This window comes from Chiroxiphia lanceolata, chromosome 28 (genome assembly GCF_009829145.1).
Source record: "Chiroxiphia lanceolata isolate bChiLan1 chromosome 28, bChiLan1.pri, whole genome shotgun sequence".
In the NCBI taxonomy this organism is placed as follows: Eukaryota; Metazoa; Chordata; class Aves; order Passeriformes; family Pipridae; genus Chiroxiphia; species Chiroxiphia lanceolata.
Window position 1 is genome coordinate 964,196 of NC_045664.1, and position 11,781 is coordinate 975,976.

The 11,781-nt window shown below is 50.6% G+C and overlaps 2 long non-coding RNA genes across 3 annotated transcripts; one reads left to right on the forward strand and one right to left on the reverse strand.

The window, feature by feature from the left end:
* Nucleotides 1-642: 642 nt before the first annotated feature.
* Nucleotides 643-11,474, reverse strand: LOC116799417. 2 transcript variants are annotated; one of them, XR_004361047.1, is made up of 3 exons: nt 11,307-11,474; nt 2,397-2,510; nt 643-1,006 (listed from the first exon to the last, which is right to left on the reverse strand). It is a non-coding gene; the product is annotated as an uncharacterized LOC116799417 (long non-coding RNA). The 2 variants fall into 2 exon arrangements; XR_004361048.1 differs by lacking the exons at nt 643-1,006; nt 2,397-2,510 and adding an exon at nt 4,416-6,578.
* On the forward strand, nt 1,399-8,083 carry LOC116799416. The gene is made up of 5 exons (XR_004361046.1): nt 1,399-1,602; nt 6,320-6,414; nt 6,522-6,612; nt 7,070-7,209; nt 7,538-8,083. It is a non-coding gene; the product is annotated as an uncharacterized LOC116799416 (long non-coding RNA).
* Nucleotides 11,475-11,781: the final 307 nt, after the last annotated feature.

Genomic DNA, 11,781 nt, shown 5'->3' on the forward strand with positions numbered 1-11,781 from the left:
TGGCACTGAAGTGCAGAGCCAAGGGGGGAACCTGCTGCCCACACGGGAGCTCCCAGGAGAGGCTCCACATCCTGGGCTGCTGCTGAATGGGATGCGGTGGGGACAGAGGGGGTTTGCAGCCCCATGTCCCGTGCTGCTCCCCAAGGTCATGGCTAATGCCCCTCTGGGAGAGCCCATGGGAGGACCCTGCCCCAAATGGGGCCTCTGTCACATGGCAAAAGCAGGAGGGATGGGGAAACCTCAGCAGTGGGAAGGAGCGGCAGGAAAGGCCAGAACTACCCGAGGTGTTGTGCGAATGGTCCCAGAAACCCTTGAAGGAAGAGGCAGAACTTGTGCTTCTGGAGGTTGTCTGAAGTGATGAGGGGAAGGTGAGGAGTGTCACCAGCCTGGAGACTGTGTGAGCTCTGAGTGCAGGTGAGGCCACAGCCCTGGAGAGACCCTCGCCATGTCCTGGGCTCTCAGTCTCAATTTCAGGCTGGGGAGCCTCAATGCTGAGTCTCACACACTCAGGATTTTGCCTCTGTCCATACAGAGAGCCTTGTAAAAGACAGAATCATAAAATCACTTAGGCTGGAAAAGACCTTTAATTAAGATCATTGAGTCCAGCCATGAATTCCCTGTGCAGGGAAACAGCTGCAGGCACTGCAGCCCAATCCTGGGAAAGCAGGTGCAAGTACTCCAGGCAGCAACTCGACTTGTGTTGTGGATGGTTTTGGCCTCCCTGTCGATCCTTCTCTCTGAGATTCTCCCTGTGCAGGTGGAGGTTCATGGGATGGGGAGAAGAACAAAGCCCTTCACTGGTCCCGTGGTGATGTAGCAAGAGGAAACGTGAGTTTGTAACTCCTTGTTGATGTTTTCTCTGCAGTGATTTCTATTTCCTCTCACTCTCCTGGTGACCTCCTCCTGGGTGTGTCCTGTTACCTGGGATGGTGTGAGGAGCCTGGGCGGGGCAGCAGGTTCCTGACCTTGGTCCTGCAAACATTTCAGTGGAAGTTGTGTGAAACACCTGTGAAAATGAGGGAGAGACAATGTCAGGGCCATAAATACAGCCCCAACCCAAAGCCTGGGTGTGAACACACAAGCGCAATGAGCAGCAGCATCATCCCTGGTGTTTCCCTGGAGCCCATCCTGCAGGAACATTCAGCTCAGCCTGGATTTGCTTTCTGTCACTTCCAATCAGCCAAATTCAGCATCACGTTGCACAGAGAGGCTCGGGACAGAAATATGGGCTTTGTGTGGCATAAAAGACATGTAAAAACCCCTTGGGGCAGGAGGAAATGACTCAGCACAACAGCTCTGTCCCTTCTAATGGGATCTGTGCTTCAATCCTGCCCTGAGTGTCTCCACGTGCTCTCCACACTCCTCCCCCTCGTGCCTGGTCCTTAAAAGTCCCAACGTCAGCCCGTTCATACAACTGCTCCTCACGCCTTATGCCTCTCCCTGAACCAGCCCTGAGCTTTCTCCTGGCCCTTCTCTGGGGCTGTTTGTCCTGCTTTTCCCAAGTTCTCAACTTGCAAAGCCCCTCCAGGACTCCTTGGCTGATCCTGCCTTTCCAGGTGGCCTCTCCTCATCGCTGCCCTTGGAGCTGCATCCCTTCAGCAGGTCAGTGAAACCACCCAGCCCTCGGCTCTCTCGGCTCTCCCAGCCATCAGCAGAGACCTTTGGTTCCCCTCTCCCAGCTCAGGGAACTTAGCAATCCTGCCTTCATTTCCTGCCTTCTCAACCTGGTGAAAAGAAACATTCCTTACCTTTTTCCCAGAGCTCTGAGTTAATCCCAGCTGTGCTTCCATGCTCCAGGGCAGGTGGCACTTTATGTTGCAGCCTCCCGTGGGAAATGTGGATGTGCACGTGCACAGCAGTTCCTTTCTCCTTCCTCAGTACACAAACAGCTTGAGGGTTTTTAGGAATGTTGGATTTAACTAAAAATAGTCCGGACAGTTCAACAAGGCCATGAGAGGTTCCTGCCTCCCAAGAGAGTTGGCTTTGTCCTGAGATGGAGCCAAGGGTCAAGGGGGGAAAAAAACTTGATTGTGGATTAGGAATTACTGTTCCCAAATGATTTAATTGACTGATTTGCTTCTCTGGGCTTGGGCAGATTTCGTTTTGTGTTGTTTTGGTTCTTGTTACCTTGAGGCCTTTCCTTACCTGCTCTCTCCATGTCAAGGAAGGTGTTAAGAAACTCCTTTCCATGGGAAGTGGGGCAGTTATTGGGATCTGTTTGTGGCCTGTGTGGACAGAGCTCAGCTCTGATAAGGATCAGGAAGTGACACTTCCTTACTCCACACTGTACTTGGGTTGGATCCTGAGCCCTGCTCTGTGCTCATCCCTGGAGCAGCACAAAGGCAGCAGCACAGACCCATGAGGTTCATGGAGAGCTTTTCCAGCTCTGCACTTACAGAGAGGAACCAAACTGTGCTGAGTCTTCTTTGGGAGGACATTCAGCTCCTGGGAAACAGCAGGTTTGGCATGGAAGCCAAAGTTCTGAGGAGGAATCACTGTTTCATCCTGGGCTGTTAGAACAAAGAGAACAAATCCACCAGTCACCACTAATTAATTTTATTTTGAAATATTTACTTGGGCTGAAGTAGTAGCTGCTCTTAAGTATTTAAAGGATTAGCTTCCTGCTAGTCTTTCGTGCCTGCAACCATTTATTTAAGCTGTTGCTGCAAATCGTGCTGTTAACCTGTCAGGAGAGGCTTTAACCTTCCTTCCCCTGTCAGTGGGAAGTGCCTGGTGCACATGGTCCTGCTGATGGGACAGGGAGAATTAATACACCCCCAGGCTGGTCTTCTGGGCTCTTTCCTCAGCTTCTTCAAGGAGGGGGAAGAAGAAATGAAATATGGCGATAATTGTCCACATTAGGATATTGTAAAGCCTAGGGAGGGGCTGTGAAAAGTTTAGGGAACATGAGCTGTTTGGAAATGCATCCCGCTCCTGTTACCAGGGTAAATAATTCCTGTCCCTCCTGCTGAGCTGCCAGCAGGCAGCAGCTCCACTGCACTCAATGCAGCAGCCTGACCTTCACTTGTGTTCCTCAGACCTTCCTGTATTGTGTTTGGTGCAGGTGGTCAGACCAACCCACCCAAACCAGCTGCCCAGGGAGAGTTCAGTCACACAGAGCAACAGATTCTGAGCTAAGGCCATGTTTGGCAAAGGGAATGTCAGTGGATCTAGAACAAATCTGTGAGGAGTTGAGAACTCACCTCAGCCAGGATTATTTCTTGCTCTTACACACATATTTAGTGTAAAAGGGAAAGATCTCAGGTCCTTAAACCTTCAAATAGTAATTAGCATCGCCATATAATTTTCTAGCAGTTGTTTTCATTAACATGTCATTAGAAGGAGTCTGCCAGCTCCTATAATCCTCATTTCTCTTGTCTCTCAACACTAACAGTCCATGTCACAGCACGACTCCTTCCCTGCTATTTCGGGTGGTTCTTTTCCAGACAAATGCCTTATTTTCTCTGTATTTGATACTGCAGGTCAAGTGAATCCTCTCTGCCTTTCGTTGCATGAGAACAGAGGCAGGATTGTAACTCGGCCAGTGCAAATGTGCTCCTAAAAATAGGCCAATGGATGGTCTCCAACTTCAGATACAAAAAGTGTGTTTGTAAAGGTTTCTCTTTGTTGTGTGGCCACATTTCAGATTGCTGAGGAGACACTTCAAAGTTCAGCTCCCAAACAGCTCGGGGGTTAATCCTCCCGCATGAAACAAAGGCAGCTCTTTGACTGGACCCGTGGTCGGATGTGACTTGGAGCACTCAGAGCTGGCAGCAGCTCCACTCGGGATTTATCATCCCTTTAGCAGGGTCAGTGCTCCAGGAGACTGTCCCAGACAGATGCCTCCCCCCCGGATACAGGCTGGGTCTCCAGAGGGAGAGGCAGGGCCACATCCCTTCTCCCACCTCTGCCTTAGGCCTGGAAAACAATTTCACAGTGGCAAGAGGGGCCAGAGCTTGCAGGACACTGCAGCGACACTGTTTGGCACCAGTGATGAGCAGCAGAGGTGGCACTTCAGGCAGGGAAGGAATCAATTGATTAAAGGGCAATTTGGGGGGAGAAGCTGGAGTTCATTGTTCCAGGTTCTCTCTGGATTTCCTTTTTGTCCTTCCTCTCTCTGACTTTGGGCTGTGAGCCCTTCAGGGCATGGCCTGTGCCTTCACCTGTGTGCAGGAACCCAGTGGGGGAGCCGTGCCGAGTGAACTATAAATAGGAGCCTGTCCAGCCCTGTGGCATCTAAGCTTGCTAAAATTGCCTGCTCTGCACTCCTGTGACAAGTGTTGACTCAGCTGTCGGGGAAAGGAGGAACTGAGAAGTGTCTCCACAGGTGGTTCCAGCGCTGGGGCCCCCTGTTGAGCTCTGCTTTGGGCTCAGTTCTCCCTTTGCCTCTGGGAGTTCTGCTTTTTCTGTGTGTCAGTGATGATTCCTGGTGTCTGCCCAGTGACATTTGGGCAATTCAGTTTCAGAAGGACTTGTGGTGTCACCTATTTCACTGTCCAGCTTGTGCCTCAACACCTCACGCTTTTATTTTGCCTTTTGCTCCTTGCTGGAGGAGGTTGACTCTGCAGTAACGTTTTTGTGCCATTCTTGATGTCACTGTGTGGTTTTGTCACTCTCTGCTCACACTGGGGATTAAATGAGTGACAGGGATAAAAGGAATGAGGAGGTCCAAGCCCATCCCTTCTCTCTGAGAAGGTCGTGGATGTTCTTTGGGAATGACTTTCAAGGGGGTTAAAGCAGGGATTGTGTCTGCTCTCACTTCTCTGCTGAGGGATGAGTGAGCAACCACGAGGGTGCTGCCTGTGCTTTGCAGAGTACAGGACCTTCACTTGAACTCCCAGTGCAGGTGGCTGAAGAAAACCTCTTTTATTCTGTACTAGAAAATTCTTCTAATGTGCTTAAAATGATTTTGTGCACCCTGTCCACACCCTGCTCAAAGTAGTTGAAGTGGGAATAAGTTGCTCTGGTCCTGCCTACCCACACCTGTCCACAGAAGCTGCAGTTTATGGACACAGCTTTGAACAGCCACACCTGAACGTGACACGAGGTGGCAAATCCCAGCTTGTCTCCTGCTTGGAGACCATCCCTGCAGATGCCACAGGCCCCATCCTGGCACAGAACACCAGGGTGTGTGCAGGCAAAGCCAAACCCTCAGGAGCTGTCAGCCCTGGGCTCCTGCAGAGCCTCTGCTGCTGCCACAACTGCTCAGAGGCAGGAGATGTGGCCCCAGCGACTCAGCATTTTGGCAGGACAACCTGGTAAAAAGGGAGCAGGGGGGATAAACACATCCTGCTTTCCTGGCCCCCCCCTGCTCCCACTCTTCCCAGGATTTAAGGGCTCTCTTGGCTAATTTGAGGGGCTGTGCTTTTGAGAAGAGGACTGGGAATGAACTCGGAGAGGTGACTAAGCCCATCTCCTCTGTCTGACAAATCCAGGCTTTGCTCCTGACTCAGCAAATGCAATGTCATCCCTTGGGTACAGCCCTGAGGTAGCAGGCAGAACAGCATCAAGGAAATCAGCCTCTCCTCCAGAGCACAGCTGTCCAGCTGAGTTAGTGTCACTGGGAGCATTCCTTATTACCCTTCCTGCCTTGTGTTCCTGCTAAAGCTGGGCTGAAAACCCTGTGGCCACTGTGGGTTGAGCACCACTGAAGGGAGCAGAGGAACCTGTCCTGGGTTGTTCTGTTCTGGCTGCCAAAATCTCCTCTCCATTTACAAAATACTTTGCATATTCCAAGCTGAAGGAAGGTCTCCTCTCTCCAAAAGCCAAAGAGGTGAAACCATCATGACACGACCAGCAGGGACCCAACAGTTCTGCAACCAGGCAGATTTTTGTCTCCTGCTCACCTATTGATTTATTTATGATGTGAATTCAGGCAGCTGTAACTCTGCAGTCTCTGTTGTTTCTCCCCTGATATCACAAGCACAGCAGCACCTCTTGGATCTCTGGCTGAACCCTCTGTAATTTGAGTACTTGGCCCAAAGTGGCCTGAGAGCCTTGAACCAAAAGCTCTCTTTGCTACCAGGAACACTTTGCACTAATTAGACTTCATAAAATTCTTCCTGCTTCCATTTTCAGATGACAAACTGGAGAGTTGAGCTCAGCTGACAGACCAGAATTATGTCAGTTCAGCTTCAGAAATCGTTCTGAGGAAAAAATACAGTTTTTCTAACTTCATTTCCACTAACATTGGGGGGAACAGCAAGTTATGGCTGTTCCCAAAAGAAATTATAAATTCCCGTGGCTCAGGGAGCAGGAGGTGTTTCCCAGTCAGGTGGCATTTTAACCAAAGGTTGTTCACTTGCTGTCCTTCCCCCAGAGAACACAAACCCAGGGTCTGCCCAGCTCAGAGTCCTCTTCCCTCCCCAGTCACCACTGCAGATTACAGAGAGAGAAGCGAAAAAATCACTGCTGGTGAGTTGTTAATTTTTTTGCCGTATTTTGGGGAGCTTCCATTCAGCCCCGATGCAGCTGTTGAAATAGCAGGAGTTTCATTTTTATTTTGTCTAATCCACTAAAAGATGCTCCTGTTATCCATATCCATGTGTGCTGGGCTCTTCTTAACCTCTGGACTCCATCTGTGGGATTCACATAAAATATTGTTACTATGAGGTGAGGCAGACTATTTTATTTTGATTTAATTTAATTTTATTTTATTTTATTTTTTAATGTTGTAAAAACCAAACTCAAAACACACCAAGAAAACAAGATGGGGGATTGCAAATGAGCTCTGGATCCCAGACCCAACCCAGTCAAAGAATGATGAAATGGTTTGGGTTGGAAGGGCCCTTGAAGACCATCTCATTCCAAACCCCTGCCATGGGCAGGGATGTCACTCACCGGACACCACCCCTGGATGTGAAGTTCTGAGTTGGTGTTTTGGAGATCCAGTGCTCAGATCAACGATTCACATCCCAACTGAGGCAACACTTGGGTTTAAAAGGGAAATTTTGAGCAAGAGACGGTGGCCAAAAACATTTCAGAGTTTAAATTTATGCCAGTAATGTCCATGCTGCACCTCAGGAAAACCCTGACCTGCAGCCCTGTCCTTCCCATTGGATTCCCACAGGGCCATGAAAAAACAACCAGAATAAAACTGGTGTGCTTGGGAAGTGTCCTTATGAAAGATCCATCAGATTATTGCGATAGTTTCGTGTCCCTGGCTGTGGAGAAGGACACACAGCCTGGGCTGAAGGCTCAACTCTACTGGTGAGTACAAAGAGAGAAATTGGGATCCCAGAAAGCCAGGCTTGCAGGAATTTAGGCCAGTTAGGGCAATTCCAGAAGAAATTGAGGCTGTGTAGTTTTATTTAACACTGGATGGAGTGGGAAGACTTGCAGAAACCTTCTGTAGTGAGTAATTGTCTGGATGCAGCAACAGCTCAGCAGCTCAGGTAAATTCCTGAGTGAGCTTTGAGGAGCTCAACTAACCCAAGTTAGATGTGGGATAGAAAGGAAAATGATGGGAATGTGCCTTGGATCTCAAAGGTCTGCACACTAAATGTTTGATGGCTGCTAATTTCTTTTCCTGGTGAAGGACGTGCATGTGGCATATCCTGTGGCTCCAGTTCCAGCTTTTTTATGGTCCTGTGAGTCATCCAGGCAGAAAGTGACTGAATGCTTTGATAAAAACCTAATTTTAATAACAGGAATCATATATACCAATAATGCCCGTGAAATGATCCCTACTTCTGTAGCAGGACAGCGTGACAGCATCAGCTGGGCTCTGGCTCCCTGAGCAAGAGAAATGCCAGGGAATTTTCTCAAACTTTACAGCACAGAAGGTCACCTGGAAGGGAATTTATCTATTTAAGAGGAACAATGGACTGGAAACAGCTTTACTGGATTTGAGACTGTGGTTCCAGGAAGTCCAGCTGTGTCAAATTCAATTCTTGGAGCACTAAATCCACCTTTATCATCTTTTCCCTGCTTGTCCTTGGCATTATCATGACCCCGAGGTCTCTTTATCTGTTAAATTCCAATGTGGCTGATGCATTTGAACTTCCCTCTAGTAGATCTCTCGCTGTACTACCTGGATTTCCCTCTGCCACCTTTCACCTGGGGAGGGCGGGTTGGAAAATTATAACCCTTAAAAATAAAATAAACAGAGCTGTGCCTCTGTCACTGACTTCTGAGCATGGGAAGGCCTTGTAGGGAGACCAAATAGACACAATCCATCTTCCTGCACAAAGTCCTGCCAACAGCAAAACTGCTGCAGCCTTAATCAATCTGGTATTACTAAAATGCCCCTCACATCACTCTCCACCTGACCAGCAAAGGCTTTTAACATTTAAAAGCTGCACTAAGTCTCTGTATATGTTTGGGACAAGGCCAAGTATCGAATGATGCCAAGGGATCGATATCCATGATCTAGAGCAGCGCTGTGACTTGGCCCTGCCCTACATAGTTCTCCATATGGTTCATTGGAAAACCTTTTAGAGGCTTAACAAGGAGAGCATTGCAGTGAACGTGGGCAAAAATGCACGAGGATAAGCACAGAGGCTCCAGGGGCCTCCTGGGGTCTCCAGTCTTACAGTAAGCCCTGGGGTTTAATGGGATTGGATGAAACCCTCTGTGCAGGGAGGTGGGATGGAAGGGGTCGGACAGCTGTTGAACAAACACTCTGTAAACATTCCTGCTTGGCAAACACTAAGCAGACAGCCACGGTGGAGGCAAAGACCTGGAAGATCAACAAAGACCTGCAGGTCTGGGTGAAAAGCTGCACTGGAGCACAGTCAGTGGCAGGGCTCGGGGAACACAGGCTTTGGGATCCACAGGCTTTGGGATGCACTTGGGGCTGTGAGGGAGGAACCTTAATAAAATAACCAACAGGGTTTGGGGGCTGAAAGCTCAGTGTGGGTCAGCATTACCTCAAGGACACTGTGTGAGGGAGCAGGGTGAGGGTTGTGTTGTGCTGTGGGGACAAGAGGCAGAGATTAGCAGAGGTGGCTCTGGGGGCTCAGCCCCAGCTTCCCAGAAAAGCCCTGAGCGGCAGAAGGTGCCATGAGCTGGTGTGTCAGAACCGCACGTCCTGGAAAGGGCAAGAGGCAAATTAAAGCAGTTAATGCTGTCAAAACCCATTAGGAAAGTCAGATGTTGCCCAGAGGGACGTGAGGGAGGCAGTGCCCAGTGCTGGTACCAGAGCACAGATGTCAGTGGTGTCTGAAAACAGTGGTGTCTGAAGTCCTGCCATGGGCTGGGGGGAGATTGTGTCAGATTTGTCCCATCTCCTTTCCAGAAAACCATGGAAATCTCAGAAAAGTGGGATTGTAGGAAGAAGGATGTGGGTATGGTGGAGGTGCCATCTTTTGGGGGATTCAGCTTCCTTAGCCTCCTCTAGGATGAGAGGACATGGCATTATGCTGTGCCAGGGGAGGTTCAGGTTGGACATCAGGAACAATTTCTTCACAGAAAGGGTGATTAGACATTGAAAGGGGCTGCCCAGGGAGGTGATGGAGTCATTGTCCCTGAAGGTGTTCAAGGAAAGACTGGACATGGCACTCAGTGCTCTGGTCTAGTTGGGATGGTGGTGTGGGGTGATAGGTTGGACTCGATGATCTCAAAGGTCTTTTCCGACCTAACTGATTCTGTGATTCTGTGATTCTTTTGCTGCTCCTTAAGCTCAGTTTCCTATTTTAAAAGTTGGATTTTTCTTAAAAAATAATAATTAAAAAAAATCCCAACAAACAAAGCAAAAACCCAAAGCAAACCCCCAAGAGGGCCAGGGCCACCACTGTGGTCCCTTCCAACCTTACACATTCCATGTTTCTGTGGTTCCATGACTTGTCTTTCTAGGATAAACCCCTAATATGTGACTATAATTCAAGGTATTCCAGAACCACCTGGACACAACCTTGGGATGACCCTGATGGAGCAGCGAGCTTGGATCTGATGCCCCACTGTGTTCCCTTCAATCTGACCCTTCCTGTGTGTCTGTGATTTGGGTCTTTCTAGGATGAACAGTTAATAAATCGCTGTAATTTGAGATACTCCAGAACCACGTGGATGCAATTCTATTCCACGTGCTCTGGGATGATCTTGCTTGGGCTGGACCTACTGTGGTCCCTTCCAACCTTATACATTCCATATTTCTGCAGTTCTGTGACTTGTGCCTTTCTAGGATAAACCATTAATATGTCACTATAATTTGAGATACTCCAGAACCACCTGGACACAACCCTGTTTCATGAGCTCTGGGATGAGCCTGCTGGAGCAGCGAGGTTGGACCAGTGACCTACTGTGGTCCCTTCATCCTGCCCCATCCTGTGTTTCTGTGACTTGTGTCTTTCTAGGATAAACCATTAATATGTCACTGTAATTTGAGGTATTCCAGAGCCATGTGGATACAATCCTGTTCCACGGGGATGATCCTGCTTGAGCAGGAAACCTGGACCCACAGTGGGTCCTTCCAACCTTAAGGCATTCCATGTTTCTGTGTTTCTGTGACTCGTGTCATTCTAGGACAAACCATTAATATGTTACTGTAAGTTGAGATATTCCAGAACCACCTGGATACAACTCCGTTCCACGTGCTCTGGGACCTTGAGGTCCCCCTTCTGTGGTGCCTTCCAACCTTACACAGTTCTGTGTTTCTGTGGTTCTGTGACTCCTGTCGTTCTAGGATAAACCATTAATATGTTACTGTAAATCGAGATATTCCAGAACCACCTGGACACAACCCTGTTCCATGTGCTCTGCTGGCCCTGCTTCAGCAGCGAGCTTGGACCAGATGCCCCACTGTGGTCCCTTCAACCTGACCCATCTCCGACTAGTGCCTTTCTAGGGGCACACCGTTACCACGCCCCTGTAATTTGGGGTTTTTTATTAAGAAAACAGGAGAGGTTTTCTTCCGCGGAGGCACCGGGACGCCGCCGCGCCGCGGGGCCGCCATGGCGGCCGAGCCCTGAGGGCGCGGGCCCGGCCATCTTGTCGGGGGGCGGAGCGGGGCCCGTCCCGCCCCGTGCTCTGCCTGCCGGGGCCGCCCGGCCCCGCCGCACTCGCCGCGGACGCTGAGGGGAGCGGGTGCTCAGCGGCCGCGGGGAGCGGAGCCTGAGGGGAGCGCTGCCGCAGCCCCAGCGCCATTGCCGCCCTCAGCTCGCGATGGCAGGTGAGCCCGTCCTCGCCCTCCTCCCGCCCTGGGGGAGCTGCCCCGCCGCACTCTGCCCTCCCCGCCGCCCCGCAGGCTCCCGCCCGCTGGCAGCCCCGGCCCGGCCCCCCATCCCCGCGCGGCTCTCCCCGGGCTCCCCGCGGGCCGGGGGGTCGCGGGCTCCCCGCAGCCTCCACCATGTTGCCCGGCCGCGCTTCACCTTGGCCGCGCGGCGTCCGCCCCGTCCGCACCTCCGCTGCTCTGCCCTGCATTTCGTATTTCGTGTGCTAAATAAACCCTTCCACGTTCGCTCTCCTGCGGGCTCCGCATCGCCTGCAGGGGCTGGGGAAGGGGCGCGGGGGATGCCCGAGGTGGCACCTGCGGCGGGGTCACCTGCCCGGCGGGGCCGCGAGGGGATCGGTCCCCGGGGGGGTGTCGGGGGTTCTCTGCGTTCCTTTGGCATCGTTATTTTTTTTATTTGATAACTGGTTTTTTCCCCCTCCTTTAATCTGAAACAAAATGGGTGGCAGAGCCGTGAGCTTGCAGATGGGATGGAGAAATGCAGGTTAATTCTCCCCTGGTCCTGAAGGGGTGGCCTCGCTCTTCCCTGATCCCGTTCTCGTGATACGCTTTAAAGGTTTTTTTTCCCCCTTCTTTTAATTATTTTTATGCCTTTTTTTTTCTTTCTTTTTCAG